This window comes from Glycine soja, chromosome 12, assembly GCF_004193775.1.
Source record: "Glycine soja cultivar W05 chromosome 12, ASM419377v2, whole genome shotgun sequence".
Classification (NCBI taxonomy): domain Eukaryota; kingdom Viridiplantae; phylum Streptophyta; class Magnoliopsida; order Fabales; family Fabaceae; genus Glycine; species Glycine soja.
The window spans coordinates 22,945,428-22,956,995 of record NC_041013.1 but is presented as its reverse complement, the minus strand read 5'-3'; the positions used below and the strand labels follow the sequence as shown (position 1 = coordinate 22,956,995).

General features: G+C 32.4%; 1 pseudogene; it reads left to right on the top strand.

Annotated features, from left to right (window-relative positions):
* The first annotated feature begins 707 nt into the window (after positions 1–707).
* On the top strand, positions 708–1,247 carry LOC114378882 (annotated as a pseudogene).
* The last annotated feature ends 10,321 nt before the right edge of the window (positions 1,248–11,568 follow it).

Genomic DNA, 11,568 nt, shown 5'->3' with positions numbered 1-11,568 from the left:
AACCTGAATAATGACTATGAAATGATTTAGATTTTGGATGTTCTGTTCCATATGGTCCAACACACCTATAATTGTTTCGAACCTCTATGTTTTCTTTGTTTAGTGATGAGTGATTACAAATTGACAATCCAACATTTCAATGCAAAAAATTTGGAGTCTTACCATAAACCAAGGTTTAATAACAGTTTCTTTAGGTCGTTAATATGAACAAAATACTCTGCCATTTATTGCCACCATTTATAAGTCTGAGGAGGTTTCCATGCTTTCGAAAGGGGTGCAAGAACCAACCCATTTTGTGCCATTAATAGACACAGGTCAATGATAATGATTGTACAATGCAAGGATGATTCTATGGTACTTATGATTTGGATTCTGATTGTGAGGGTGGTGGAAATGGTAAACACTCTTACTACGAGGTAGTTTAGGAGAAGAAAGTTAATGTGGGAAGTTGGATGTTCAAACATAAGCTCAAGACTTCAAACAAATATCCATAGTTGATGTTGTATCTGAGAGTTGATGCAACCAGAAGGTTGTTTCTGGAGGTTACCATTATGGCACAAGGGGAATGCTTAAAATCGTATGTAGAGGCTTAATTTGTCCACACTTTGAAATCTATTTTGTAGTCATAAAATAGCAAGCTAGTTTAACAACATTCAATTTCCTTCAATATATCTGGTTTGATTGACAACAATTAACCATTTGGTTTCATGATTGAGCTTCCAGAGTCACCAAATTTTAGCGTCAGGTGGAGGTTAGATATAAAAAATGAAGGACCTAAGAGCCGGTTCTACCTTTTAGACATGGGTAGTTGCTGGAATAATAATGGTGCTCCTTGTGATGGAGATGTGCTAACTGATGTCAGTAGATATAGTGAGATGATCATTAATCCTGAAACACCAGCTTGGTGCAGCCCCATCAGTTTGGGGAACCGTCCACCCACCATTTCATATGACTCCAGAGGACAAAAAAATTTATAGAAATGACACCACCAATTTCCTCTACTCAACTTGTCACTATTACTGTGCTCCCAGTAATGCCAAACACTTGGAGCAACATGTATGCACTTGTGATCCTTACAGCAATCCTAAGGCACAAGAGATTGTTCAGTTATTTCCTGACCCTATATAGGGTGCTTATAGCTATCCCACCAAAAAAGGAGATGGTTGCGGGTGGGGGATCCAAGGATTTGGGAACTTGATATTGGTGGGATGTCAAGTAGACTATACTTTTATCAGGTCAATGATTGATTTTTGTATTTCATTGTTGTTTGATTATGTGTTTGATAAATTATTTGAATTTTTTGGTGCAGGACCCTGACCCTCCTTCTGCTAAAAGAATATGGACTTCTATTGATACCAGAACTAAGATATTTGTTAGTGCACAAGTTGAAGTAGCATAATGGACTATTAGTGACTTTGATGTCATTCTAACAGAGCCAAAGTATAGAATTCAAAAACTAGCTAGGAAGTATTAGACAGCTGATAGAGTCATAAGAGCACTTTGCATGCAATTAGTGTTGGGCTAGTACAAGAAACCTTGAACATGGCTAGTCAACCCAAACATGTCCATGGGTCATTATAAAGTGCATTTGCATTTTAGATTTTGGACCTCATCATCAAATCATGGTCGAGCTAAGTTCATAATTTTGCCCCTAATCGTGGTGGGGAATTAAAGTAATGTTATTGCGAGTGTAAATTTAAATTCTTTCCAAGAAATATACTAATGATTTTGTTTTTGTTGCATTGCACCTTAGGTTCCCAGAAATTATACCTCTAAACTTGGGAACATGCTTAGACCAAAGGATAGTGGACCAACATCTAGGTGGTTGAACCTTATTCATCAAACTTTGAACTCTAGCACAAGCTCCTCCAGTGGAGTTAATTCTCGTACATGCAATCCAAGTCAACATGTACAACAACACTATTATTGCCCAGCAGCAAAACAAATGGTGGGTATTTTTATATTGTTTGTCATTCTATTTCCATTTAAGCATTTTTGTTCTTGAAGAGAGACAATGCTCATATTAGCAGTAACATATGCCATGATCTTATGCATAGACTATTTACAAATTTGTTTATGTATTTGCTTCTTCATTGAATGATTAACCTAAAGACATTTCAAGTATATTAATTGACCCTTAATATCTTTCTTTTATTATGTGTCCATTTTTGTTACAAATTTTCAATCCAGCTTATAATTGTCCATGTATACCATTTAGTGTATAACTCAGCAACAAAATTTGTTCCTTGCTTTGGTATTTGTTTACAACTTATTTGACTATCTGTTTTTTGCACTTCTTCTGTGTTAGCAAGTGAATTATTATGCAACTAGCTAGTCATAATTAGTGCATCATTTAGATGATAAGAAATTGAAAGCCATGAAGTTCATGAAACTAGGATGTCGTCCTCATACATTCTACACTGCATAAGCAGTAAGGTGAGATATTAATCAACTCATCTATTTGATTCTTTCTTCATAGATTATGTATATTTTTTTCTTTTGGTTAATGACTATAGTATATATTTTCTTTTGTATACAGGTGAGTCTCTTTTGAAGTTTCTAGTGATCTCATAATTCAAGTTAAGGGAAGTAGATATCTTCTTCAGAAGGTATGTGAAATTGTTAATCATAGAAATTGGTCTATGTTGTTTAGTAGTGTGGCGGCATGATGTGGTGTCGAGTATGTTCAGATGATATCAAATGATATTGAGAAGGGGAACTTAATTCAAAAGCTTGAGGTTTTCTTCAACTCATGCATTCTACTAGATTTTGGCTTATCAGTAACCAATTTATTTGAAATTTGATATTCATGAACATTGTATTTCTCACAATTCAATGGTTTGATTGATGGACATCACATAAAATAAGTTACATAGTTATTGTCGAAGTGTTTGAATTCTTTTACATTATTTGTAAAAGATTTAGCGTATAACGTATTTCAATATGACATGATTTAATGATTTGAATTATTGTAAAATAGGTGTCAATGAAAGAAAAAAAAACCATTTTATGACGGTTATGACGGAAAAACCGTCTTAGAATGTTATAGCACATTCTAAGACGGTTATGTCCCCAAAATCGTCTTAGGATGTGTTACAACATTCTAAGACAAATTTGGGGACATTACCGTCTTAGAATGTAACACCTTCTAAGACAGTTTTAACTTCAAAACCGTATTAGAATATGCAACATTCTAAAACGATTGCAGAATCGTCATCGTAGAGTCTGTCACATTCTACGTATCGAAGATGAGTCATGACCAACGTAGAACATCGAATTTAACTGACATGAAAAGCCGCTTTTCTAGTAGTGAAAAAAAATATAAGTGTTAATAAAACCACTAATATTTGGTTAGAAGTATTTTATTCGACACATGTCAATCAAATTAAATAATATGATGGTGTGATGATAAATATATGATATTTTAAATTTCAATTTAATAAATCCATAATCAACATTATGTTAGACTTTTAAAACAACATGTAACTAAAAATAAATAAATAAAATCATCTAGAGTATTACTAAAGTATTTGTAAGAAATCACATGTTAAATTTAAATAAATTCATAGATACATGACAAAATTGTAAATATTACAATATTACTATTATATATATACTGTTACATATATATATATATATATATATATATATATATATATATATATATATATATATATACTGTTATATAAACAAATATTTATAGTTTGTCATAAAAGATATCAGAAATGGAAAAAAATGAATTCTTTTAAATTCTAAACGAAAGTTAAATACAAAATATAAATAAATATTTTTTCCATATTTATAACACTCCTGTATCAGAATTTTATAGATGCTGGAATTAAGTTATGAAGCAAATATACGCAGAGACACACAAAATCACACCAACGTTTTTATAATTTTAAAATTGAGAAGAAAAAAAAACAAATATCATAATTAAAAAAGAAAGAAATAATGAATTCAATATGACAAATATAAGAAAAATAAAATTGAAACGAAGCATAAATTTAAACCAAGTTTAAAAAATGTTTCTTTTTTAATTTTAAAACTGAGTTTGATTTGAAATTGAATATGATTTTAAAACTTTCCATTTTTTATTTGCAGGAGAGAAAATAAAATTGAATTTTTTTAAAAAAAAACTGAATTCTTTAAAAATAAATAAATAGAGAAAAGTGGGATAGTTTGAAATTTTTTATTTTTTTAAAATTGATTGTTTTCAAATCCTTGTTCCCATTTTAAACCATATTGATGATATTATTTAAAATAATGTACAATAAAAACTGTTTTTATTAATAAGAAAGTTTTAAAATTTTACTTAAAAAAACAGAAGGGTCAAGTAAGCTTTGAAAGTTGTAATGTTTTAGATCAGCAGTACGTAATTATGATAAAATTTGTAAAACAAAATATTTTTCAATAATAAGAAAGTTATAAAATTAAAAGAAAAGAAGAAAAAAACAGAAGGACCAACCAAGTAAGCTATATAATCGTCAATCTTTTAGTTTAACATCACGTGCTGATAAACATTTAAATAAAAGAATGACTTCAATTCAATATGACAAACATAACAATGAGGAGAAAGAAGAAACAAAATGAAAGAACAATAAGAGTAATGAAAAAAAAAAGTAACTTTTTTTAAGACATCAGATTATGCATATTAAGAAGCAATACAAACAAAAAAAAAATCATAAAAAAGCAAAAGCAAAAAGAAAATATTAAAAGATTTTAAACGAAACACGCAATTTGAAGAAAAAATTATTTTGATTTTAAAACTTCCCATTTGTTATTTTCATCGGCCACCGTGGTCTGTGAACTATCCATTAGGATGTTCATGGTCTGATTTATTAGTTTGATTTTTAGGGAAAAAAATCATCCAAATTAAATATAAAAAATATACGATTTGATTTTAATATAATACCAAATTAAACTAATCTTTTAATGTTGAGTTTGATTTTGTGGTTTTTTATTTTTTAATATATTATTATAATTTAAAATTTATTGACTAAACTTATATAATTATTATGAGAATCAAATGACACCAAAAAACCTTTATCACATAATTGACCAACACTTAATAAACTATGCTTAAGACCATTAACAAGTAAAACATTTTCTATAGAGGTAGAGGGATTCATACCTACTTTTCCAACTCCAAAAATTTTATCTTTGTTGTTGTCTCCATAGGTCACATGTCCACTATTCTTGGGAGAAATATGAGTAAACTTTGATGCATCTCCCGTCATGTGTTTGGAACAACCGCTATCAATGTACTAACTTTGCTTCAAGGAATCCTCTTCTTCGCTTTCATAGTTTTTGGCCATGAGACTTAGATTTACAAATTCATTTTCTGAATCACTTGATGAACCCATGTCATTATCTTCCCAAGTAATATATACTTTCTTACTTTATCTTTGAAGGTTTTCTTGTCAGATTTTTTCATTCTTCTTTTGAAGATTGGACAATCAACTCTTAGGTGCCTAGGTTGATCACATTCATAGCATGTTGGATTTGAGGAGGAATTTTCTCCTTTCCTCTTTGGATTGAAGTTTGTTTTTTTCGATTTCCTTTGTTCCTCAGAAAAATAGTTGTAATAAAATAATGCTTTGAAAATATATATATATATATATATATATATATATATATATATATATATATATTTGATTTATTCATTTGATAGAAAATAAGCCCATATGGTTGGAGCATTCTCGCAAAACACTGTGACCCTGACTGGTCTCCCTATGATATTACCTAGTGAGAGTGACTTGACTTATTATTGTGTGGTTTGTCTTGTCATGTACTCCTAGGCGTCCGACGAGGTTTTTCACTGACATGGTATCACATTGCATATAGGCTTGAGTCTTAACATAACTGTCACATACGCTTGCTAATTGTTTATTATGAAATTGATGTGTTATTATGTCTTGATCGGAGTGTGTGATTCTTGTGTATAGTGATTGATGATTGAAAGGTGTGATTGATGGATGAAAAGTGTGATTGATGAATGACAAAGTGATGAAATAATGTGAGATATGCTAAGTAAATTGTATTCGGCTACTATATGTTGTGTTGTTTCTCTCTAGTAGTTAGAAATGTGATAACTCACTCCCGGTTTGCTGTTTGTGTTTGGATCCTGTGATGATCTTGAACTTTGTGTTCGGGGGAGCAGATGAATAGGTGGATGACTATAAAGAACCTCAAGCTAGAGGACACGGGAACACCACGCTTTGATAGGATGTGACATTAGGATATAGGTTCTATATTAATTGTATGAGACTTAGATGACCTTCTTTGAGTCGAGATGACTTTATTATTTATTTGGACAAGTTTGAATATGATGTAGAAGAAAGTGAATGTGAGCCTTTTACCCATTTGAAAAGCTTGTATTTATAAATGTTTTAAAAATACTTTTAATTAATATTTGAATTTTTATTCCTTTATTAATATATATGTGAGGGGTAGAGGGTGTTACAAGCTACAGCTCGCATGGGTGAATTTGCCTGCACCCCTTGACTATTTTCTATAAATGGTCATGCAAATGTTGCAAAAGACATCCAGTAGCAGAGAAAAAATGTGAGAAGCTAAGGAAGTGAAGAAGAAAGTGGAAAATGAAGCCCAAGCCCTACAAAATTGTGACCGTAGATCGCATCCTTCGTCATTTCTCTTGTTAGTTTTGTGCTCTATGCAATGATCGATTAGTTTTTCTTAAGGATTGGATGTAATCTTTGGCCCTTATGTATCCCTTTTGATATTATATATGTATGAATCTTTTCTACCCATTATTGGTGATTTCATTATGTTCGTAATGCTTGATTCTATTTGATCACTAGTTTCGTGAAATTGGATTTTAAGTTTGACTGGGAAGTACTCTAGAATTTGAACTGAATGAAGTTACTCTTTACGTTACGTTGCTAGGAATAGAGCATAACATTTTGATTGCAAAAATCACGAGACTATGATTGAAATGTTGGAGTATTTACTTTATATGTGAGGGATCGATATTTAGTAAATATTCTTAGGTCTCAAGTACGAGGAATCAACTTGGGATAACTCAATGTGTGCATCAGTAATGTTAGAAAATGATTCATATATGTTAATTTTATTAGGATACTAAGGGCATGAACGATGAAATCCAATCCTACATTTTCCTTGAATTAATTAAATTTGTTATTATTGTTTTTGTAACTTTGCGTATTTCCGACGCACTAAATTCCATTGTTTCCATTATTTCCGTAAATTTCGTTATTTCATTATTTTAAATTATCTTTCATTAACTAAATAAACCCATGATATTTCAATTAAAATTGTACATAACTATTAAACTGATAACTTTTATCCGAATGAACTAAGTCAAATCCCTATGGAGACTATCTTTTTTACAAACCTGCGATCACAATTGGTACGCTTGCCAAAAGTCTAACACAAAGGCAATTACATCAGACACTAGGCAAGACCATAGCTGGTTGGATGCATCTTCAACCCAATATATTTCATGAAACTGAAAAACTAGTTTCACTAATATATTTGCCACTAGGTTCCCACTTCTCTTAGTGAAAGAGAGAGGTAATATCCTTATCCTTGGGGTCAACAACTTGCATTCTCTAAGGATCTCCACTTGGTATGAATGATCATAAGGGTTATTCCTCTTCCACGACAAGTGTTATAGTTGGTTATCAATTTCATAAGTCGTGTTTGAGAAGTAGAGATTGTGTGCTAGTTTAATAGCCCATCTGAATGCCAGTGTCTGTTAGAAGAGGTTCAAAACAGCTGGTAGTGAAAAAGGTTGTTGAAGCTAGGTGATTTCCTTCATTGTCGTGATATACGACCAAAACATGTGCCAATTCTAGCCTTGATTGAAGCATCCAAGTTGAATTTTATTTGAGAGCTTGGAGGGGGTCTCCAAACTTGATGGTTGGCTTCTGTCTTCCATTCTTGTGTTTTCTGTTTGATCCCAAGCCACTTGCCATCTCCAAGACTTGCTTTAACTGAAGCTCCATTTGCAAAAAGACCTATGTGTTCCTCCTCTTCCATATTACCCAAGCCAGTTCAAAAAAATTGCAGTTAAATATGTGTCACGAAGGGATTTCACTCTACGAATGCATGACACAAAACTCATGATCTCAGGTGTGGGGTAGAAACCAGTATTGGAAGCAAACCATATTCTTCATACATATTCACATCCTAGCAAACCATGTTCTATAGACTCTTCCTCCATCATGCACCATGGGCACAAAGGATCAACATTAATTCCTTTTTTAACCAGACTTTGTTTGGCTGGTAGGATTTGGTGGCAAGCCTTCCATATCAGATTCTGGCATTTAGGCACCATGTCAACTTTTCATATTGTGTCCCATAGATCCCTAGTAATCACACTTGATGAGCCCACATCTATTTCTTCCTTCTACATCTTTTTGTGGTATCGCGATCTCACTATGTATATTCCATCTACAATGTGGCTCTATATTAATTGGTCATTTCTCCCCACATCTGTTAGAGGAATCCTACATGTTTCTCTCTCTACCATCAATAATATCTATTTTCCATTGTTTCATTTCTTGATCAATGATATCTAAAACTAACAATGAGTTCTCCCTTTGCCTTCTCAGTGGGTCTTGAACAAGATGGGTTGGGTCAAACGACAAACATTTAACTTCAAACGCCCGTACCTAGCTCCCATTACCAATCCTCCAAAACATCCCTTCCACCATAATATCTTTAGCTAAAATGATACTCGACCAAATGTAGTTGGGGCTATTCCCTTTTATAGCCTCAAGGGGATGACATTTAGGATAACATCTTACTTTAAGAGTGTGTGCCATAAATGAATTTTCAACTGTTATCAAGCGCAACCATTGCTTTTACACAATAGCTTTATTAAAAGTTGTAGTCACTATAAACCTGAGGCCTTCCTCCTTTCTCCTCCTTGATAGTTTTCCCCATCTCATCCAATGGATCTTTCTTGTATCCACAAGCCCTCCAAGAAAAATTTGGAAATCATTCTTTCAATATCATCACAGAGTGTTGGTGGCTATTTAAAACAAGTCATAATGTATGTCGGGTTAACTGCACTACTAACTTAGTTAGAGTTTCATGTTCACTCTTTAACATAGCCTTTTCCTTCCACCCCTTTAGTTTCTTCCACACCTTCTCCCTGACAAATTGGAACACCCAAGACTTTGATCTACTAATGATAGTGGGCAAACTGAGGTATATATCATGACTCTACATCGCCTTTACACCAAGAAGCCTTGTGAGCTAATCAATTTTGGGACTAGGAACATTTCGGCTACAAGAGAATTCTGATTTTTGGAGATTGATCATCTGACTTGAGACATTTTCATAAACCTTCAAAAGAGAAGATATTATGCCAACTTCCTTCAAGTTTGCTCTAGGAAAAAGCACACTATCATCTGCAAAAAAATAAGTGAGAGATCTTTGGAGCATGTGGACATATTTTAACACCATGTATGGATTTCCTTTGGACTTCCTGTTTTTATCATAGCTAACAAAGAATCTGCACACAAAATGAAGAGGTAAGGGGACAGTCCCCTTGCCTCAAACCTCTATAAAGGTGAAAATCTCTATAGGGCTCGCCATTAATCAAAACTGAGAAAGTCACTATTAATACACACCTCATAATCATACCAATCCATCTCTGAGGAAAACCTTTTATGCTCAAAACTTTCTCCAAAAAAAGACATCTCTACTCTATCATAAGCCTTAAACATGACTAACTTGAGCGCAATATGTCCTTTCTTGCCCTTTACTTTCTTCTTCGTAAAATGGACACATTCAAAGGCAATAGTAGCATTATATGTGATCATTCTATTTGGCACAAAGGCACAATGGATTTCATCAACAGTAGGAGGCAAAATATGTTTTATCCTATTAGCAATTGTTTTCATGAGAATCTTAAAAATCAAGTTGCAAATTAGGCTAATAGGTCTAAATTCACTTGGTTGGGATGGATTCTTTTACCTTGGGGATCAAAGCAATAAGAGTCTTTTTGAGATGTGTGGGATCCTCCCTATCATTCAGAACTCTAAGAAGAAGACTTGTGACATCCTCTCCAACGACATGTACTACTACAAAGTAAGGCTTTCTACATCGGTTATTCGAGCCATTCTACATCGGTTTTCAACCGTCGTCGTAGTGAACGCTGTAAAAAGGGGAAGCCTTTTCTACGACGGTCGAAAACGACCATCTTAGAATGGTTAGCATTCTACATTGGTCGTCTCAGAACCAATGTAGAATGCATTGCATTCTAAGACGGTTTTTGACACGTGATCGTCTTAGAATGGTTAGCATTCTATAGCGGTCATCTCAAAACCGATGTAGAATGCCTTTTTTTATTTTTTTAGTTCGAGCTACACTTTTTTTTTTTTACAGAATTGGAGGTTACGTTCTTCAAATACAGTGAGCATTAAAAAATAAAGTAGTTCATAAACTAAACTACAACTTTACAAGTATTGAACAACAATAGCTATAACAAGTGAACAAACAATGATAAAAGCAGAACAAGAAAATAAAACAGGGGAATAATAACACAAGAATTGCAACAAATCTTCAAACTGCACAAACAAGGATAATAAGATCACCAACAATTGTAATCCACAAAAACAAAGGACAAAAGATTCTAACAGAGAAATAGGATAACAAAATATTCCAAACAGGCTTCAGAAACAAAGACATATCTTATGATACATTAGCCTTATTTTTTGTTTTACTCCCCAAGGTACCTGAATTGGATAGTTGCATAAACTTGTCTCCTTTTTAGTATTGTTAGGCATAGGCACGCTGCTTGCCACTTTAGAAGCAGCTGAAACAACTTTAGAGGCAGCTGAACCACTTTAGATTGATATATACTAATATACTACTAACATAAAGTAAAACTATATGTAACTTGCTCCAATGAAAGACTTCTCCATCATCAATACTTAATTTATTTTTGTCAAAAAAATAAACTTCATGCACAAAAGGTTTAGATAACAAATAATTTAAAGTAGAATTGCTACTCAATTTATGTCACAAATTCATGTCACAAACCATGAGTTAAAAAATTTATTTTTATTTGAAATCATGTATGAATGAGTTAAACTCTGGAAGCAAATATTTTTTTTGAACTTTTTCATTATCATTTTTATTTGGATAAACAAATTATATACATCAATTAGGCAACCAGATGTCTTCAATTTTATTCTAAAATAGAAAGAAACAGGTGATACAAGAAAAACAAATATTCACATTATTATTAGAAAAAAGAAACTAAAAGTTTAAAAAAACTGAATATTAAAAGCTGTTTTTTTTTTTTTCAAGGATCCTAGTTTTCTAATCCTATGTAAAAACACGCTAGTATCTATCTCACAAAAAGACTACTAACATAAATTTACTTTTTAAATTGCTGTCACCCCAATATTTCCAGCCACTTCCCTCACAATGGCATGCAACAATCATGGGGTGATGACTGACCTATCTCAAGATGAATAGTGTAAGTATTTTTTATTCAAATCAATAACACTTTACACAAGAAAAAATAATGACAAATTAAATTATTGATATGTCTATGGCTTATTATCA